Source organism: Mchenga conophoros, linkage group LG4, assembly GCF_057382185.1.
Source record: "Mchenga conophoros isolate Kocher_MC1m ecotype Shallow Benthic linkage group LG4, M_conophoros_male_GT1.1, whole genome shotgun sequence".
Taxonomy (NCBI): Eukaryota; Metazoa; Chordata; class Actinopteri; order Cichliformes; family Cichlidae; genus Mchenga; species Mchenga conophoros.
Window position 1 is genome coordinate 2356050 of NC_140529.1, and position 12503 is coordinate 2368552.

Sequence of the window (12503 nt, forward strand, 5' to 3'; positions counted from 1 at the left end):
AAGACAAACTGTCTTAAACACAAACTGCGGCGGTACTCCCAAGCCAATGGCTTCAGCCGCCTGATGCACAATAACTAGAAAGAAAATCAGTACAAGGCCTTGTGCAGCTGTACTGCTAAAACCTAACAGGGGAATAAGACTCCTGAAAGAAATCTGTATTGTGTAGCCAAAGGCTTAATCTAACAGCGTGTCGACAAAGGCAACAGCAAACTATAAAACTCTCACCAATAAAACTCATCTATATATAAATAAGACAATAAAACCTACAAAATTTTCTGTTGACAATTTGTTGCGGCTCCTCCAACCTATGGTTGCGGCAGGCTAAACATGAGGACACCGATGACGCGCAGCAATGAACACATAAAATACACTGTAACATTTGCTCCTTTTATTCCACATGCAACTGTCCAATATACAAATCAGCACATGGGATTAACTATTAAACAAATGCACAGATTGCACAAACAAATAACTGCAATTTACCAATAACTAGTGATGTGACGTTCTGCATCGAGGCTTCGAAGCTTGTGTCAAATCAAAATCAAATCAAATCACTTTTATTGTCACATCACATGTGCAGGCACACTGGCACAGCACATGCGAGTGAAATTCTTGTGTGCGAGCCCCACAAGCAACAGAGATGTGCAAACACAACAACACAAACGAGCAAAATACAAGAATGGCCAACCTGAAACTAATAAATATATGTACAATATATAATAGTGTATGCATTTCTGGATGTGTATACTAAATATTTTCCTACGTGTGTGTGTGTGTGTGTGTGTGTGTGTGTGTGTGTATACACATTTTTACAAATTAAATAGTAAAAAAAAAAAAAAATAATAATAATAATAATAATAATAAATATATAAAAATATACAGAGTTGAATATGTGCAAAACAAGTGGCATTTATATACAGTGTGGAGTGCATAATGTTAAAGTTCCAGTAGTGAAGCTGAGGTGTCTATGAAGTGTTCAGCAGTCTGATGGCCTGATGGAAGAAGCTGTCTCTCAGTCTGCTGGTACGGGACCGGATGCTGCAGAACCTCCTTCCTGATGGAAGCAGTCTGAACAGTTTATGGCTGGGGTGACTGGAGTCCTTGATGATCCTCCCCGCTTTCCTCAGGCACCGCTTCCTGTAGATGTCTTGGAGGGAGGGAAGCTCACCTCCAATTATCCGTTCAGAGCACCGCACTACTCGCTGGAGAGCTTTGCAGTTGTAGGCGGTGCTGTTGCCATACCAGGTGGTGATGCATCCAGTGAGGATGCTCTCAATGGCACAGTGATAGAAGGTCCTGAGGATGCGGGGGCTCATGCCGAATCTTTTCAGTCTCCTGAGAAAGAAGAGGCGCTGCTGCGCCTTCTTCACTGTTTTGTTTGTGTGTACTGACCACGTAAGATCCTCAGCCAGATGTACTCCAAGGAACCGGAAGCTGCTCACTCTCTCCACAGCAGCGCCGTTGATGGTGATAGGGGTGTGTACTTCTCTGCACCTCCGGAAGTCCACTATCAACTCCTTTGTCTTTGCGACGTTGAGGGTGAGATGGTTGTCTTGACACCAGTGGGTCAGGGCGCTGACCTCCTCCCTGTAAGCCGTCTCATCACCGTTGGTGATAAGACCCACCACTGTAGTGTCGTCCGCAAACTTCACAATGATGTTGGAGTTGTTAGTGGCTGTGCAGTCGTAGCTGTAGAGTGAGTACAGGAGAGGGCTCAGTACACACCCCTGTGGAGCACCAGTGTTCAGTGTGATGGGGGATGAGGTGATGCTGCCCAGTCTGACCACTTGGCGTCTGTCAGACAGGAAGCTAAGGATCCAGCTGCAGAGGGAGCTGCTCAGTCCTAGATCCTGCAGTTTCCTGTCCAGCTTCGAGAGAACGATGGTATTGAATGCTGAGCTGTAATCTACAAACAGCATCCTCACATACGTGTCTCTCTTCTCCAGGTGTGACAGGGCAGTGTGTAGTGTCAGGGCTATGGCATCATCAGTGGACCTGTTGTGGCGGTATGCAAACTGTAGAGGGTCCAGTGAGTCGGGTAGTGCAGAGCAGATGAAGTCCCTGACCAGCTTCTCGAAGCATTTGCTTACGATGGGGGTCAGGGCTACAGGTCGCCAGTCGTTCAATGAGGAGATGGTGGAGGATTTGGGTACAGGGACGATGGTGGCCATTTTGAAGCAGGCTGGGACTACAGACAGAGAGAGGGAAAGGTTGAAGATGTGCGTGAACACTCCAGCCAGCTGAGCCGCGCATGACTTGAGGACGCGGCCGGGAATCCCGTCCGGACCAGTAGCTTTGCGTGCGTTCACCTTCCTGAAGCACTTCCGCACATCCTCCTCAGACACAGTGTGCGCACTGACGTCATCCGCGGCGCGCACACTGTCCGGTCTCATGGTGTTCGCTGTGTCGAATCTAGCGTAGAATACGTTTAGATCCTCACACAGAGAGTAATGGAGGGGGCGTTTCCGCGATGCGCGTATCGAGGCTTGCTTCATTTATGGGAGGAGCTGAAAATGATGACGTCCGAAGCCTCGCTGCCCGGCTGTACCACGTGACTGGTTCATGAAGTGGTTCGAACTTTGCCGCGAGATATGACAGCGATATAAACCCCTCAGACTTTATTCAAAAATGTGGGTGTTTGATGGAGAGTTACGGTTAGTGAGAGTTTGGAGACCGTTTGGAGGTTTATGAGAGTGAGGAGAGAAAGTCAGGAGAGAATGGAGCCAGCTAAGGAGAGGAGGATGTCCTCCCCTGTGTGGGAACATTTTGATCTTATTCCTCCCAACAAGGTATGTAAATTTCTACAGAAGATGTATTTTCATGATACTGATGGTGCAATAGAATTAATGTTAAGCTGTCTTTACTTTTGTACAAGGTGAAGTGTTTGCTCTGTGCCAGGGAGCTGGGATATAACAACAACACCTCATCCATGCTTAGGCACTACAGAGCTTTGCATGAGAATAAGGGGAACAGCGATTGTGGAGCAAGACCAGGTGAGCCATCAAATGCCATGATAATATAGCATGCAGTAATGTTACTAAATGATAATAATAATAATAATAATAATAATATTATCATTATTATTAATAATAATAATGATAATAATAATAATGGATTGGATTTATATAGCGCTTTTCAAGGCACCCAAAGCGCTTTACAATACCACTATTCATTCACTCTCACATTCATACACTGGTGGAATATAACAATATTATACAACTGTTATAAGTTACGTGTGTGATATTTATATTTGTGCTTTGTCTTTATTGTCTTTCCTCAGGAGAACAATCTCAAATAGATGAAGACCAGGGGTCCGTTCTTCGTACCTGGCTAAGTAAGTTAGCTGGATTTGATTGCTGACGATTTCACGTGATCTTGGATCGTCCGGTTCCCCGAAGCTCATCCGGGACTTGCTGCCATAGCAACAGAGCCGTAAGCAGGTCCTGAGCAGGTTTACTTTATGTAAACAGGATTAGATCGCGGCCACTCAGGTATGTCCGCTTCATGTATACGAAAGCAACAGCGATATTTTACCACTGTTTCACCATAAATAAATAACATCAATGTAACTAAAGATAATGCAGCACCTGATCCTGTTATTGATTTCACACAGATACATACAGGTCATTTCCTAAAAAAATGGAAATGTACTATTAACATTCTATTACATGTATGTGATTATTACAGATGTAATTCATATTTCAGAGTAGTAATAGTAAATTACTTCGTGTAATCAAGATGAGAGACCACGGCTATAAAAGCGAAGGTGGATTTGGGAAGCCTGTCGCAGTCATATCCTGTCCGTTTACGCGAGCCACCCATTGTGGAAGGTGCAAGATTGATAAGGAGAGTCCTCAGAATTCAGCGTATATTGCGGGACAGACAGGATCCTTTAGCTCAGCGCGACAGTGTGCTCATAGAGAGATATCGATTTTCCCGTGAGGGTATTATTCACTTAACCAACTTGTTGACGAGGGGGTGCAGGACCACCACCTGTCTTTTTTTTGCTCTGCCCTTTTCTTGGTTGCTGTTATAAACAAACAAACAGATTATTTCAGGGTCTCTTTCCAAGAGACTAAAAGCAATATAAGTGATAAATATTACCATTCTGTAGAATATTCTTATATTTCACTTTTACTTGTTCCCATGTTCTAGTGGGTCCTGTTGTGGCTCTAATGTGAAAGAGGATATAATATAACATATTATAATATAATATAATGTAATATAATATTGGATAATATAGTGTGATATGATAAATCTACCCTACCGCCTACTGGTGTTGGCCAGAGGGGCCGATGGCGCGATATGGCAGCCTGGCTTCTGTCAGTCTGCCCCAGGGCAGCTGTGGCTACAACCGTAGCTGCCTCCACCAGTGTGTGAATGTGAGAGTGAATGAATAGTGGCATTGTCATGTGCTTTGGGTGCCTTGAAAAGCGCTATATAAATCAAATCCATTATTATTATTATTATTATTGTTATTATTAAATTACTTACGAGTTTGATTTGTCAGCAACTTCCTGCCAGCCCTCTCTCCTTGCTTTTGCAGCCTTTGCAGTGTTCCCTTGCGTTTTAATTAAACTCTGAAACTCCTGAAATCCCTCACTCAGGAGTTCTTGCTCTGCTGCCGAAAAATACCGAGCGCGCTCCTTCGACATTTTCGCCGACCAATCAGAGGGTTGCTGATCAATGTTTCTACTATCGATGCGTAGCCCCTTTTACGACACCCAGTGATCTCACATTACTTCATCCAGCTGTACTGATCGTCAACAACAGGTGTGTTCGGAGAACCGGATTAGCGAGCTCAAAGTTAGCGCGATGATTTGGTCTTGGATGTAGTAAGCGAGGTACGAAGAACGGGCCCCTGGTTAGCATGGTGATTGAGGACTCCCAGCCATTTAGCATTGTGGAGGACAAAGAATTTAAAAGATTTGTTAAATCATTAAATCCTAGCTATGTTCTCCCCACGAAAAAGGTCATAAAAGCAGTGAAAATTTAGTTTTTACAGAATAAAATGTGAACAGGCAGTGTGTAGCTGTCCATACTTCAACGTTACAAAAGCACAACCACTGTCCACACCCCAACCACACCTCACCTCACAGTAAATGATCATTTCCATTTTAAGCATTTCCAAATGATCATTTCCCATACTGCCAGTATAAATATACACAGTATACTGCATCACTACAATATACATGTTTCACACACTCCTTTTGTTGTTGACATTTACAGGCTGTGTGCAAAAGGCCACACACTTCAAATTCATGCCAACTAATATTTTTACATCCAGTAGGTGTCCTGCTAGAGCAAATGAAGCTTCAAGAAGCTTTGTGCTGGGGTGAACCAATTGGAGGAAGAGCTTCAGTGCTTCATGAGGCTTCGTCTGCCCATCACTACCAATAACTGCACTAACTACAATGTCAAATTACAACTTAGTCTATGGTATCAATTAGTGCACAAATATACAAAAACCATCAAGTTACAGTTAAAATACATCAAAATCATTCAAGCTGCGGTCCACAGAAAGTTTTGCCTCAGGCTCACCCTACCTTTCTGCTCATCAACATCAGGTGCTGTGAACAGGTGAGTGTAGTGATGGCCCGCTTGAAGCTGACGCTCCGGAGCGTGTGTCGAAAAAAACAACACACTGGTTCAGAAGCACTGTGTCGAGGCTTGCTTCGTTTGGCAAAAGTCACGTGACCAGTGACGTCCGAAGCTTCGTTACGCACGTAACTGCTTCGGTACCTGATTCAAACGGATATAAGGAAGTGAATCATCCACGGGATTCGTGGAGTGTGTTGATGGTGACAGATAGCGACGAGGTGATCATTCCACTGACAGATATGGAGCCAGCGAGGAAGAGAGGACGTTCTGGCGTGTGGGAATATTTTGAGTTGATTTTGCTCAATTCTTTTTATCTGCCGAAGTGAAAAACTTGAAATGTCCAAAATCATGTTTTCATAATGGAAATATCATTACAGCATATGACTTTAGGAACACTTCCATGTGAATTAAAGCTGATGAAGACTACAAAAATGTATTTGACACTATACGTACATTACATTGCTACACAGTTTAGAAAATCATTTTGTTTATTGTTTTTAGGTGATAGTCTGCAGGACCCAGGAATACCTGCATATCTACCAGCTTGCAGTGTAGTTCCTGCACTCCACAGCCTCTTCTGTTCCATGCAAGTGGATTTTCTCCAGGGCAGGAGAAACTATTTCTAAGAAAAGAAACAGACTCAGCCAGCGCACAGTAACACTAATCCTCTTTTTAAATGTAAATAACAAAAGGGCTACCTTACATAGATCATGTTTTTACTTTGCAAGTTCTTGATTAGAGGTGGGTTTTGATTATCGCTTTTCTGATTACAATCCATGCTAAATTGAATAAAGTGATATTGATTCATTAAAATCCCGTGTCGATTTGTAAATTAACGTTATCATGCCTGAAACGCCAGCATCTCAGGTTAAACCTCACAACATGTCGTCAAACACCATGGAGCTAAAACAGTAACTGGGAGCAGGTTTACGGATTCTGCATACAAACGTGAACACAGAGCGCGGACCCGACGCGTCAGAGTCAGATTTTGGTGCATCGGCGGGTCCGCGCTGTGTTTGCCTCTTTTTTTCTTCGCTGGCTTCTGCAGCTGCAGGTTTCATAACTCTCTGTTTACATCTCTAATTAAGTCTCACATGTGTCAGCTTTCTTTTAATAGATACGAAATTATGGATATATACTGTTAAATGATCAGAATTGTAATATTTCTGACTGAGGCAAAACTTTCCAGATTCCAATCAAATTGAATCGGATCCTGTATCGAATCAAAATGATTCTACAAATCAGTGACGATGCAGCCGTACTCAGCTCCCTAAGCATTTTCCCTTTCCAGGGGCCCGTTCTTCGTACCTCGCTAAGTGAGTTAGCTGGATTAGATTGTTGACGATTTCGCGTGATCTTGGATCGTTCGGTTCCCCGAAGCTCATCCGGGACTTGCTGCCATAGCAACAGAGCCGTAAGCGTAAACCTGCTCGGGAGCATGTAAACAGGATTAGATCGCGGCCACGCAGGTATGTCCGCTTCATTTATACGAAAGCAACAGCGATATTTTACCACTGTTTCACCATAAATAAATAACATCAATGTAACTGAAGGAAACGGTTTCCAGGGCCTACTCCGTGGATCGGCTTCCTCCGAGGCGTGGACGTCTATCAGCAGAGAATGTACCTTCACCTATCAGCAGAGAATGTCCCTTAGTCTGTAACACAGTCAAATATATTCTCAAGTAATATTCAAGCATGCCATTCAGCGTGTTAGTACGAGCTCGGGAGCAGCTTGGGAGAACAAGAAAACAGAGACTGCTTCAGGTTGTCTTCCCAAATTGACTCAACTTTATTCACAAGTACAACAGTTTATATAGAGGGTAAAATTCATGAGACAGCAGATTATCAGTTTAAACCAGTACAGACCAAGATAAGGGAGCGTCTTCCTGCCCTTGGGTGAAGAAGCATCCTTTGTGTAGTTTATCAGTTCAGCTACAATTGTGATTATCTCAGCGACATATTTTCAAGGCACAAAACGAAGAGTTCTTTCATTAGTGAAATCTGAAACAAACCATTTGGCCTTCAACAGGCGTCTAAAAGATTAAGAAACTAATGTAGCTGAGGGAGTGATCTCTGTGGTATTTCAACCTTGTACCAGCCTGTGATTCTCACACATCAATTCTTGGGTCAAAGAGAAAAACACTGAAACAAAGGGGCCTTATTGAATGACAGAGTTTTCCTGCATAATGTCACTATAAAACAATATCCAGTAAATGCTACCATGGTACTAAAATACCTAACAGTAACTAAAGATAATGCAGCACTTGATCCTGTTATTGATGTCACACAGATACATACAGGTCATTTCCTAAAAAAGAGAAATGTACTATTAACATTCTATTACATGTATGTGATTATTACAGATGTAATTCATATTTCAGAGTAGTAATTGCAAATTACTTTGTGTAATCAAGATGAGAGACCACGGCTATAAAAGCGAAGGTGGATTTGGGAAGCCTGTCGCAGCCATGTCCTGTCCGTATACGCGACCAACCCATTGCGGAAGGTGCAAGATTGATAAGGAGAGTTTTCAGAATTCAGCGTATATTGCGGGACAGACAGGATCCTTTAGCTCAGCGTGACAGTGTGCTCATAGAGAGATATCGATATTCCCGTGAGGGTATTATTCACTTAACCAACTTGTTGACGAGGGGGTGCAGGACCACCACCTGTCTTTTTTTTGCTCTGCCCTTTTCTTGGTTGCTGTTATGAACAAACAAACAGATTATTTCAGGGTCTCTTTCCAAGAGACTAAAAGCAATATAAGTGATAAATATTACCATTCTGTAGAATATTCTTATATTCCACTTTTACTTGTTCCCATGTTCTAGTGGGTCCTGTTGTGGCTCTAATGTGTAAGGGGATATAATGTAACATATTATAATATAATATAATGTAATATAATATTGGATAATATAGTGTAATACAATAAATTTACCCTACCGCCTACTGGTGTTGGCCAGAGGGGCCGATGGCGCGATATGGCAGCCTGGCTTCTGTCAGTCTGCCCCAGGGCAGCTGTGGCTACAACTGTAGCTGCCTCCACCAGTGTATGAATGTGAGAGTGAATGAATAGTGGCATTGTAAAGCGCTTTGGGTGCCTTGAAAAGCGCTATATCAATCCACTCCATTATTATTGTTATTATTAAATTACTTACGAGTTTAATTTGTCAGCAACTTCCTGCCAGCCCTCTCTCCTTGCTTTTGCAGCCTTTGCAGTGTTCCCTTGCGTTCTGATTAAACTCTGAAACTCCTGAAATCCCTCAATCAAGAGTTCTTGCTCTGCTGCCGAAAAATACCGAGCGCGCTCCTTCGACATTTTCGCCGACCAATCAGAGGGTTGCCGATCACTGTTTCTGCTATCGATGCGTAGCCCCTTTTACGGCACCCAGTGATCGCGCATTACTTCATCCAGCTGTAGTAATCGTCAACAGCAGGTGTGTTCGGGGAACCGGATTAGCGAGCTCACGGTTAGCGCGATGATTTGGTCTTGGATGTGTCATTTGATCTTGGATGTAGTAAGCGACGTACGAAGAACGGGCCCCAGTTCACAATCAATCCCACCCCTAGGTCAAAAATATGTATAGGACAATTGGCCTCATCTAATATTTTGTATGAACCTGTCCAGCTGTGATTAAATGACAAGTAGATGGAGGCAGGACTCCACAGCAGGGGCATACTCCATAATGTGCTGTGCATTATCATATGTATATTATATATATTGCTCACTTATTGTATTTACCAACATCAAGGAGTTATGAGCAAAGAAAGGCCACCATAGTGCATGTTTAAATAGGGAAAGTTTATTGATCAAAATGTATTACGCAGATACGCATTACATTTTTTTCAGCCCCCCAATCGAGAAAACAAAACCAATTACATGTTCAAAGCAACGGAATGGTGGCCCAATATCAGAGAGAACTCCACTCTTGAGTGAGCAGTGATAATTGAGCAGTCCGTTTTATTTTGCAGATTCAAGCTGCTCTTCAAAATTTTCACCACCAGATGTCACCGGAGAGGACTGTGTTGAAAAGCTTCGAGTAATGAACCGTTTTTCAATACAAGCTTCAGTGCTTCGGAAAGCTTCATTTGGCCATCACTAGGTGAGTGCAACCACATTTATCATCTACCACACCCATGAGACACACCCCACACCCGTGCACCAATACAGTGAGTCCATTTAAACCAACCCACTTAGTCAAAAAAGGAACAACTCATATGGCTCCTACAATAACTATTAGAAACTGGATTCACAATAATATTTCTAACAGACCATTTCTAACTGAGCAGCATTGTTTCCTTAGTCACACTGTTACTCTGAGAAATTTCAGAATGGACTGCTGGACCATAGTGACTAACCCTCAAACCCTCCTACCCACCTCGACATACAAACTCTGTGTGGCTTCACGTGTTCTGTTGATGTTTACATGATCGAAATGACTTGGGGTCCGTTCTTCGTACCCCGCTAAGTAAGTTAGCTGGATTTGATTGTTGACGATTTCGCGTGATCTTGGATCGTCCGGTTCTCCGAAGCTCATCCGGGACTTGCTGCCATAGCAACAGAGCCGTAAGCAGGTCCCGAGCAGGTTTACTTTATGTAAACAGGATTAGATCGCGGCCACTCAGGTATGTCCGTTTCATTTATACGAAAGCAACAGCGATATTTTACCACTGTTTCACCATAAATAAATAACATCAATGTAACTAAAGATAATGCAGCACCTGATCCTGTTATTGATGTCACACAGATACATGCAGGTCATTTCCTAAAAAAATGGAAATGTACTATTAATCATTCTATTTCATGTATGTGATTATTACAGATGTAATTCATATTTCAGAGTAGTAATAGTAAATTACTTCGTGTAATCAAGATGAGAGACCACGGCTATAAAAGTGAAGGTGGATTTGGGAAGTCTGTCGCAGCCATGTCCTGTCCGTTTACGCGAGCCACCCATTGTGGAAGGTGCAAGATTGATAAGGAGAGTCCTCAGAATTCAGCGTATATTGCGGGACAGACAGGATCCTTTAGCTCAGCGCGACAGTGTGCTCATAGAGAGATATCGATTTTCCCGTGAGGGTATTATTCACTTAACCAACTTGTTGACGAGGGGGTGCAGGACCACCACCTGTCTTTTTTTGCTCTGCCCTTTTCTTGGTTGCTGTTATAAACAAACAAACAGATTATTTCAGGGTCTCTTTGCAAGAGACTAAAAGCAATATAAGTGATAAATATTACCATTCTGTAGAATATTCTTATATTTCACTTTTACTTGTTCCCATGTTCTAGTGGGTCCTGTCGTGGCTCTAATGTGAAAGAGGATATAATGTAATATAATATAATAAATCTACCCTACTGCCTACTGGTGTTGGCCAGAGGGGCCGATGGCACGATATGGCAGCCTGGCTTCTGTCAGTCTGCCCCAGGGCAGCTGTGGCTACAACTGTAGCTGCCTCCACCAGTGTGTGAATGTGAGAGTGAATGAATAGTGGCATTGTAAAGCGCTTTGGGTGCCTTGAAAAGCGCTATATAAATCCAATCCATTATTATTATTATTATTATTATTATATAATATTATATAATAATAATAATAATACTAATAATAATAATAATTATTATTATTATTATTATTGTTATTATTAAATTACTTACGAGTTTAATTTGTCAGCAACTTCCTGCCAGCCCTCTCTCCTTGCTTTTGCAGCCTTTGCAGTGTTCCCTTGCGTTTTAATTAAACTCTGAAACTCCTGAAATCTCTCAATCAAGAGTTCTTGCTCTGCTGCCGAAGAATACCGAGCGCGCTCCTTCGACATTTTCGCCGACCAATCAAAGGGTTGCCGATCAATGTTTCTACTATCGATGCGTAGCCCCTGTTAAGCCACCCAGTGATCTCACATGACTTCATCCAGCTGTACTAATCGTCAACAACAGGTGTGTTCGGAGAACCGGATTAGCGAGCTCAAAGTTAGCGCGATGATTTGATCTTGGATGTAGTAAGCGAGGTACGAAGAACGGACCCTTGAACACAAACAAACAAACAAAGAGGAAGACCACACCGGAAGGAAAAAACTACAAGTCCCAGCATCCTCTGTGTTTAGGGCGGAGCAGTGAAAGTGAAAGCCTTCAGAGTAGCAGGAGGAGGAAGGTGGAGCTGAGGCCGGTCAGTGTTAACATGAATATGTTTCTTCTTATGACATAAAATAATTCCACGCTGTTCGTGTCTGTGGGTGAAATGTGAGGCCGGAGCGCTGGTTTCCTGTAAGTAGAGAGGAAGTGAGTTTAGCTGAGCCTCCGTTTAGTGTGAGAGAGCAGGAGGAGAGTGAGAGCTGTGCTGAGGCAGGGTGAGTGTAAACACCGCTCTGACATTACTGTGTCTCTGTGGCGGGAACAACAGGCTCCGTCAGTGGAGGCAAAAATAATCAGACTTTGGTTTTTCAAAGGAAACAACTTTATGTCGGAAGTTCCCGCACGCTCATTGGATAACGGTGTGTCAATCGCAAGTTATTAGCCAATGAGCGTGCGGATTCACAGAAAGACCCGCCTTTATCACGGGACTTTAAAAACAACAATGGCGACAGAAACTCTGTGAGTGGAGTTCAGGGTGACGTTATGAAACTGTGACGTTTGAGCCACTTCCTGGCAAACACAGCGCGGACCCGCCGACGCACCAAAATCTGACTCTGACGCGTCGGGTCCGCGCTCTGTGTTCACGTTTGTATGCAGAATCCGTAAACCTGCTCCCAGTTACTGTTTTAGCTGCATGGTGTTTGACGACATGTTGTGAGGTTTAACCTGAGATGCTGGCGTTTCAGGCATGATAACGTTAATTTACAAATCGACACGGGATTTTAATGAATCAATATCACTTTATTCAATTTAGCATGGATTGTAATCAGAAA

The 12503-nt window shown here is 43.0% G+C and overlaps 1 protein-coding gene across 13 annotated transcripts in view; it reads left to right on the forward strand.

The window, feature by feature from the left end:
- LOC146575262 (NACHT, LRR and PYD domains-containing protein 12-like) overlaps positions 1-12503 on the forward strand; it is a 121306-nt gene that overhangs the window by 68453 nt on the left and 40350 nt on the right. For 3 of the 13 annotated variants that reach the window (XM_085269896.1, XM_085269897.1, XM_085269901.1), the window contains exon 1: positions 11486-11764. The exons of 1 other annotated variant lie outside the window; for it this stretch is intronic. The gene's annotated coding sequence lies outside the window, so the exon portion shown is untranslated. Of the gene's footprint in view, positions 1-1213; positions 2994-3280; positions 3492-4571; positions 6280-9575; positions 9707-11485; positions 11765-11841; positions 11863-12503 lie in introns of those variants that run through there. 9 more of the 13 variants (XM_085269895.1, XM_085269908.1, XM_085269907.1 and 6 more) reach the window with 9 other exon arrangements.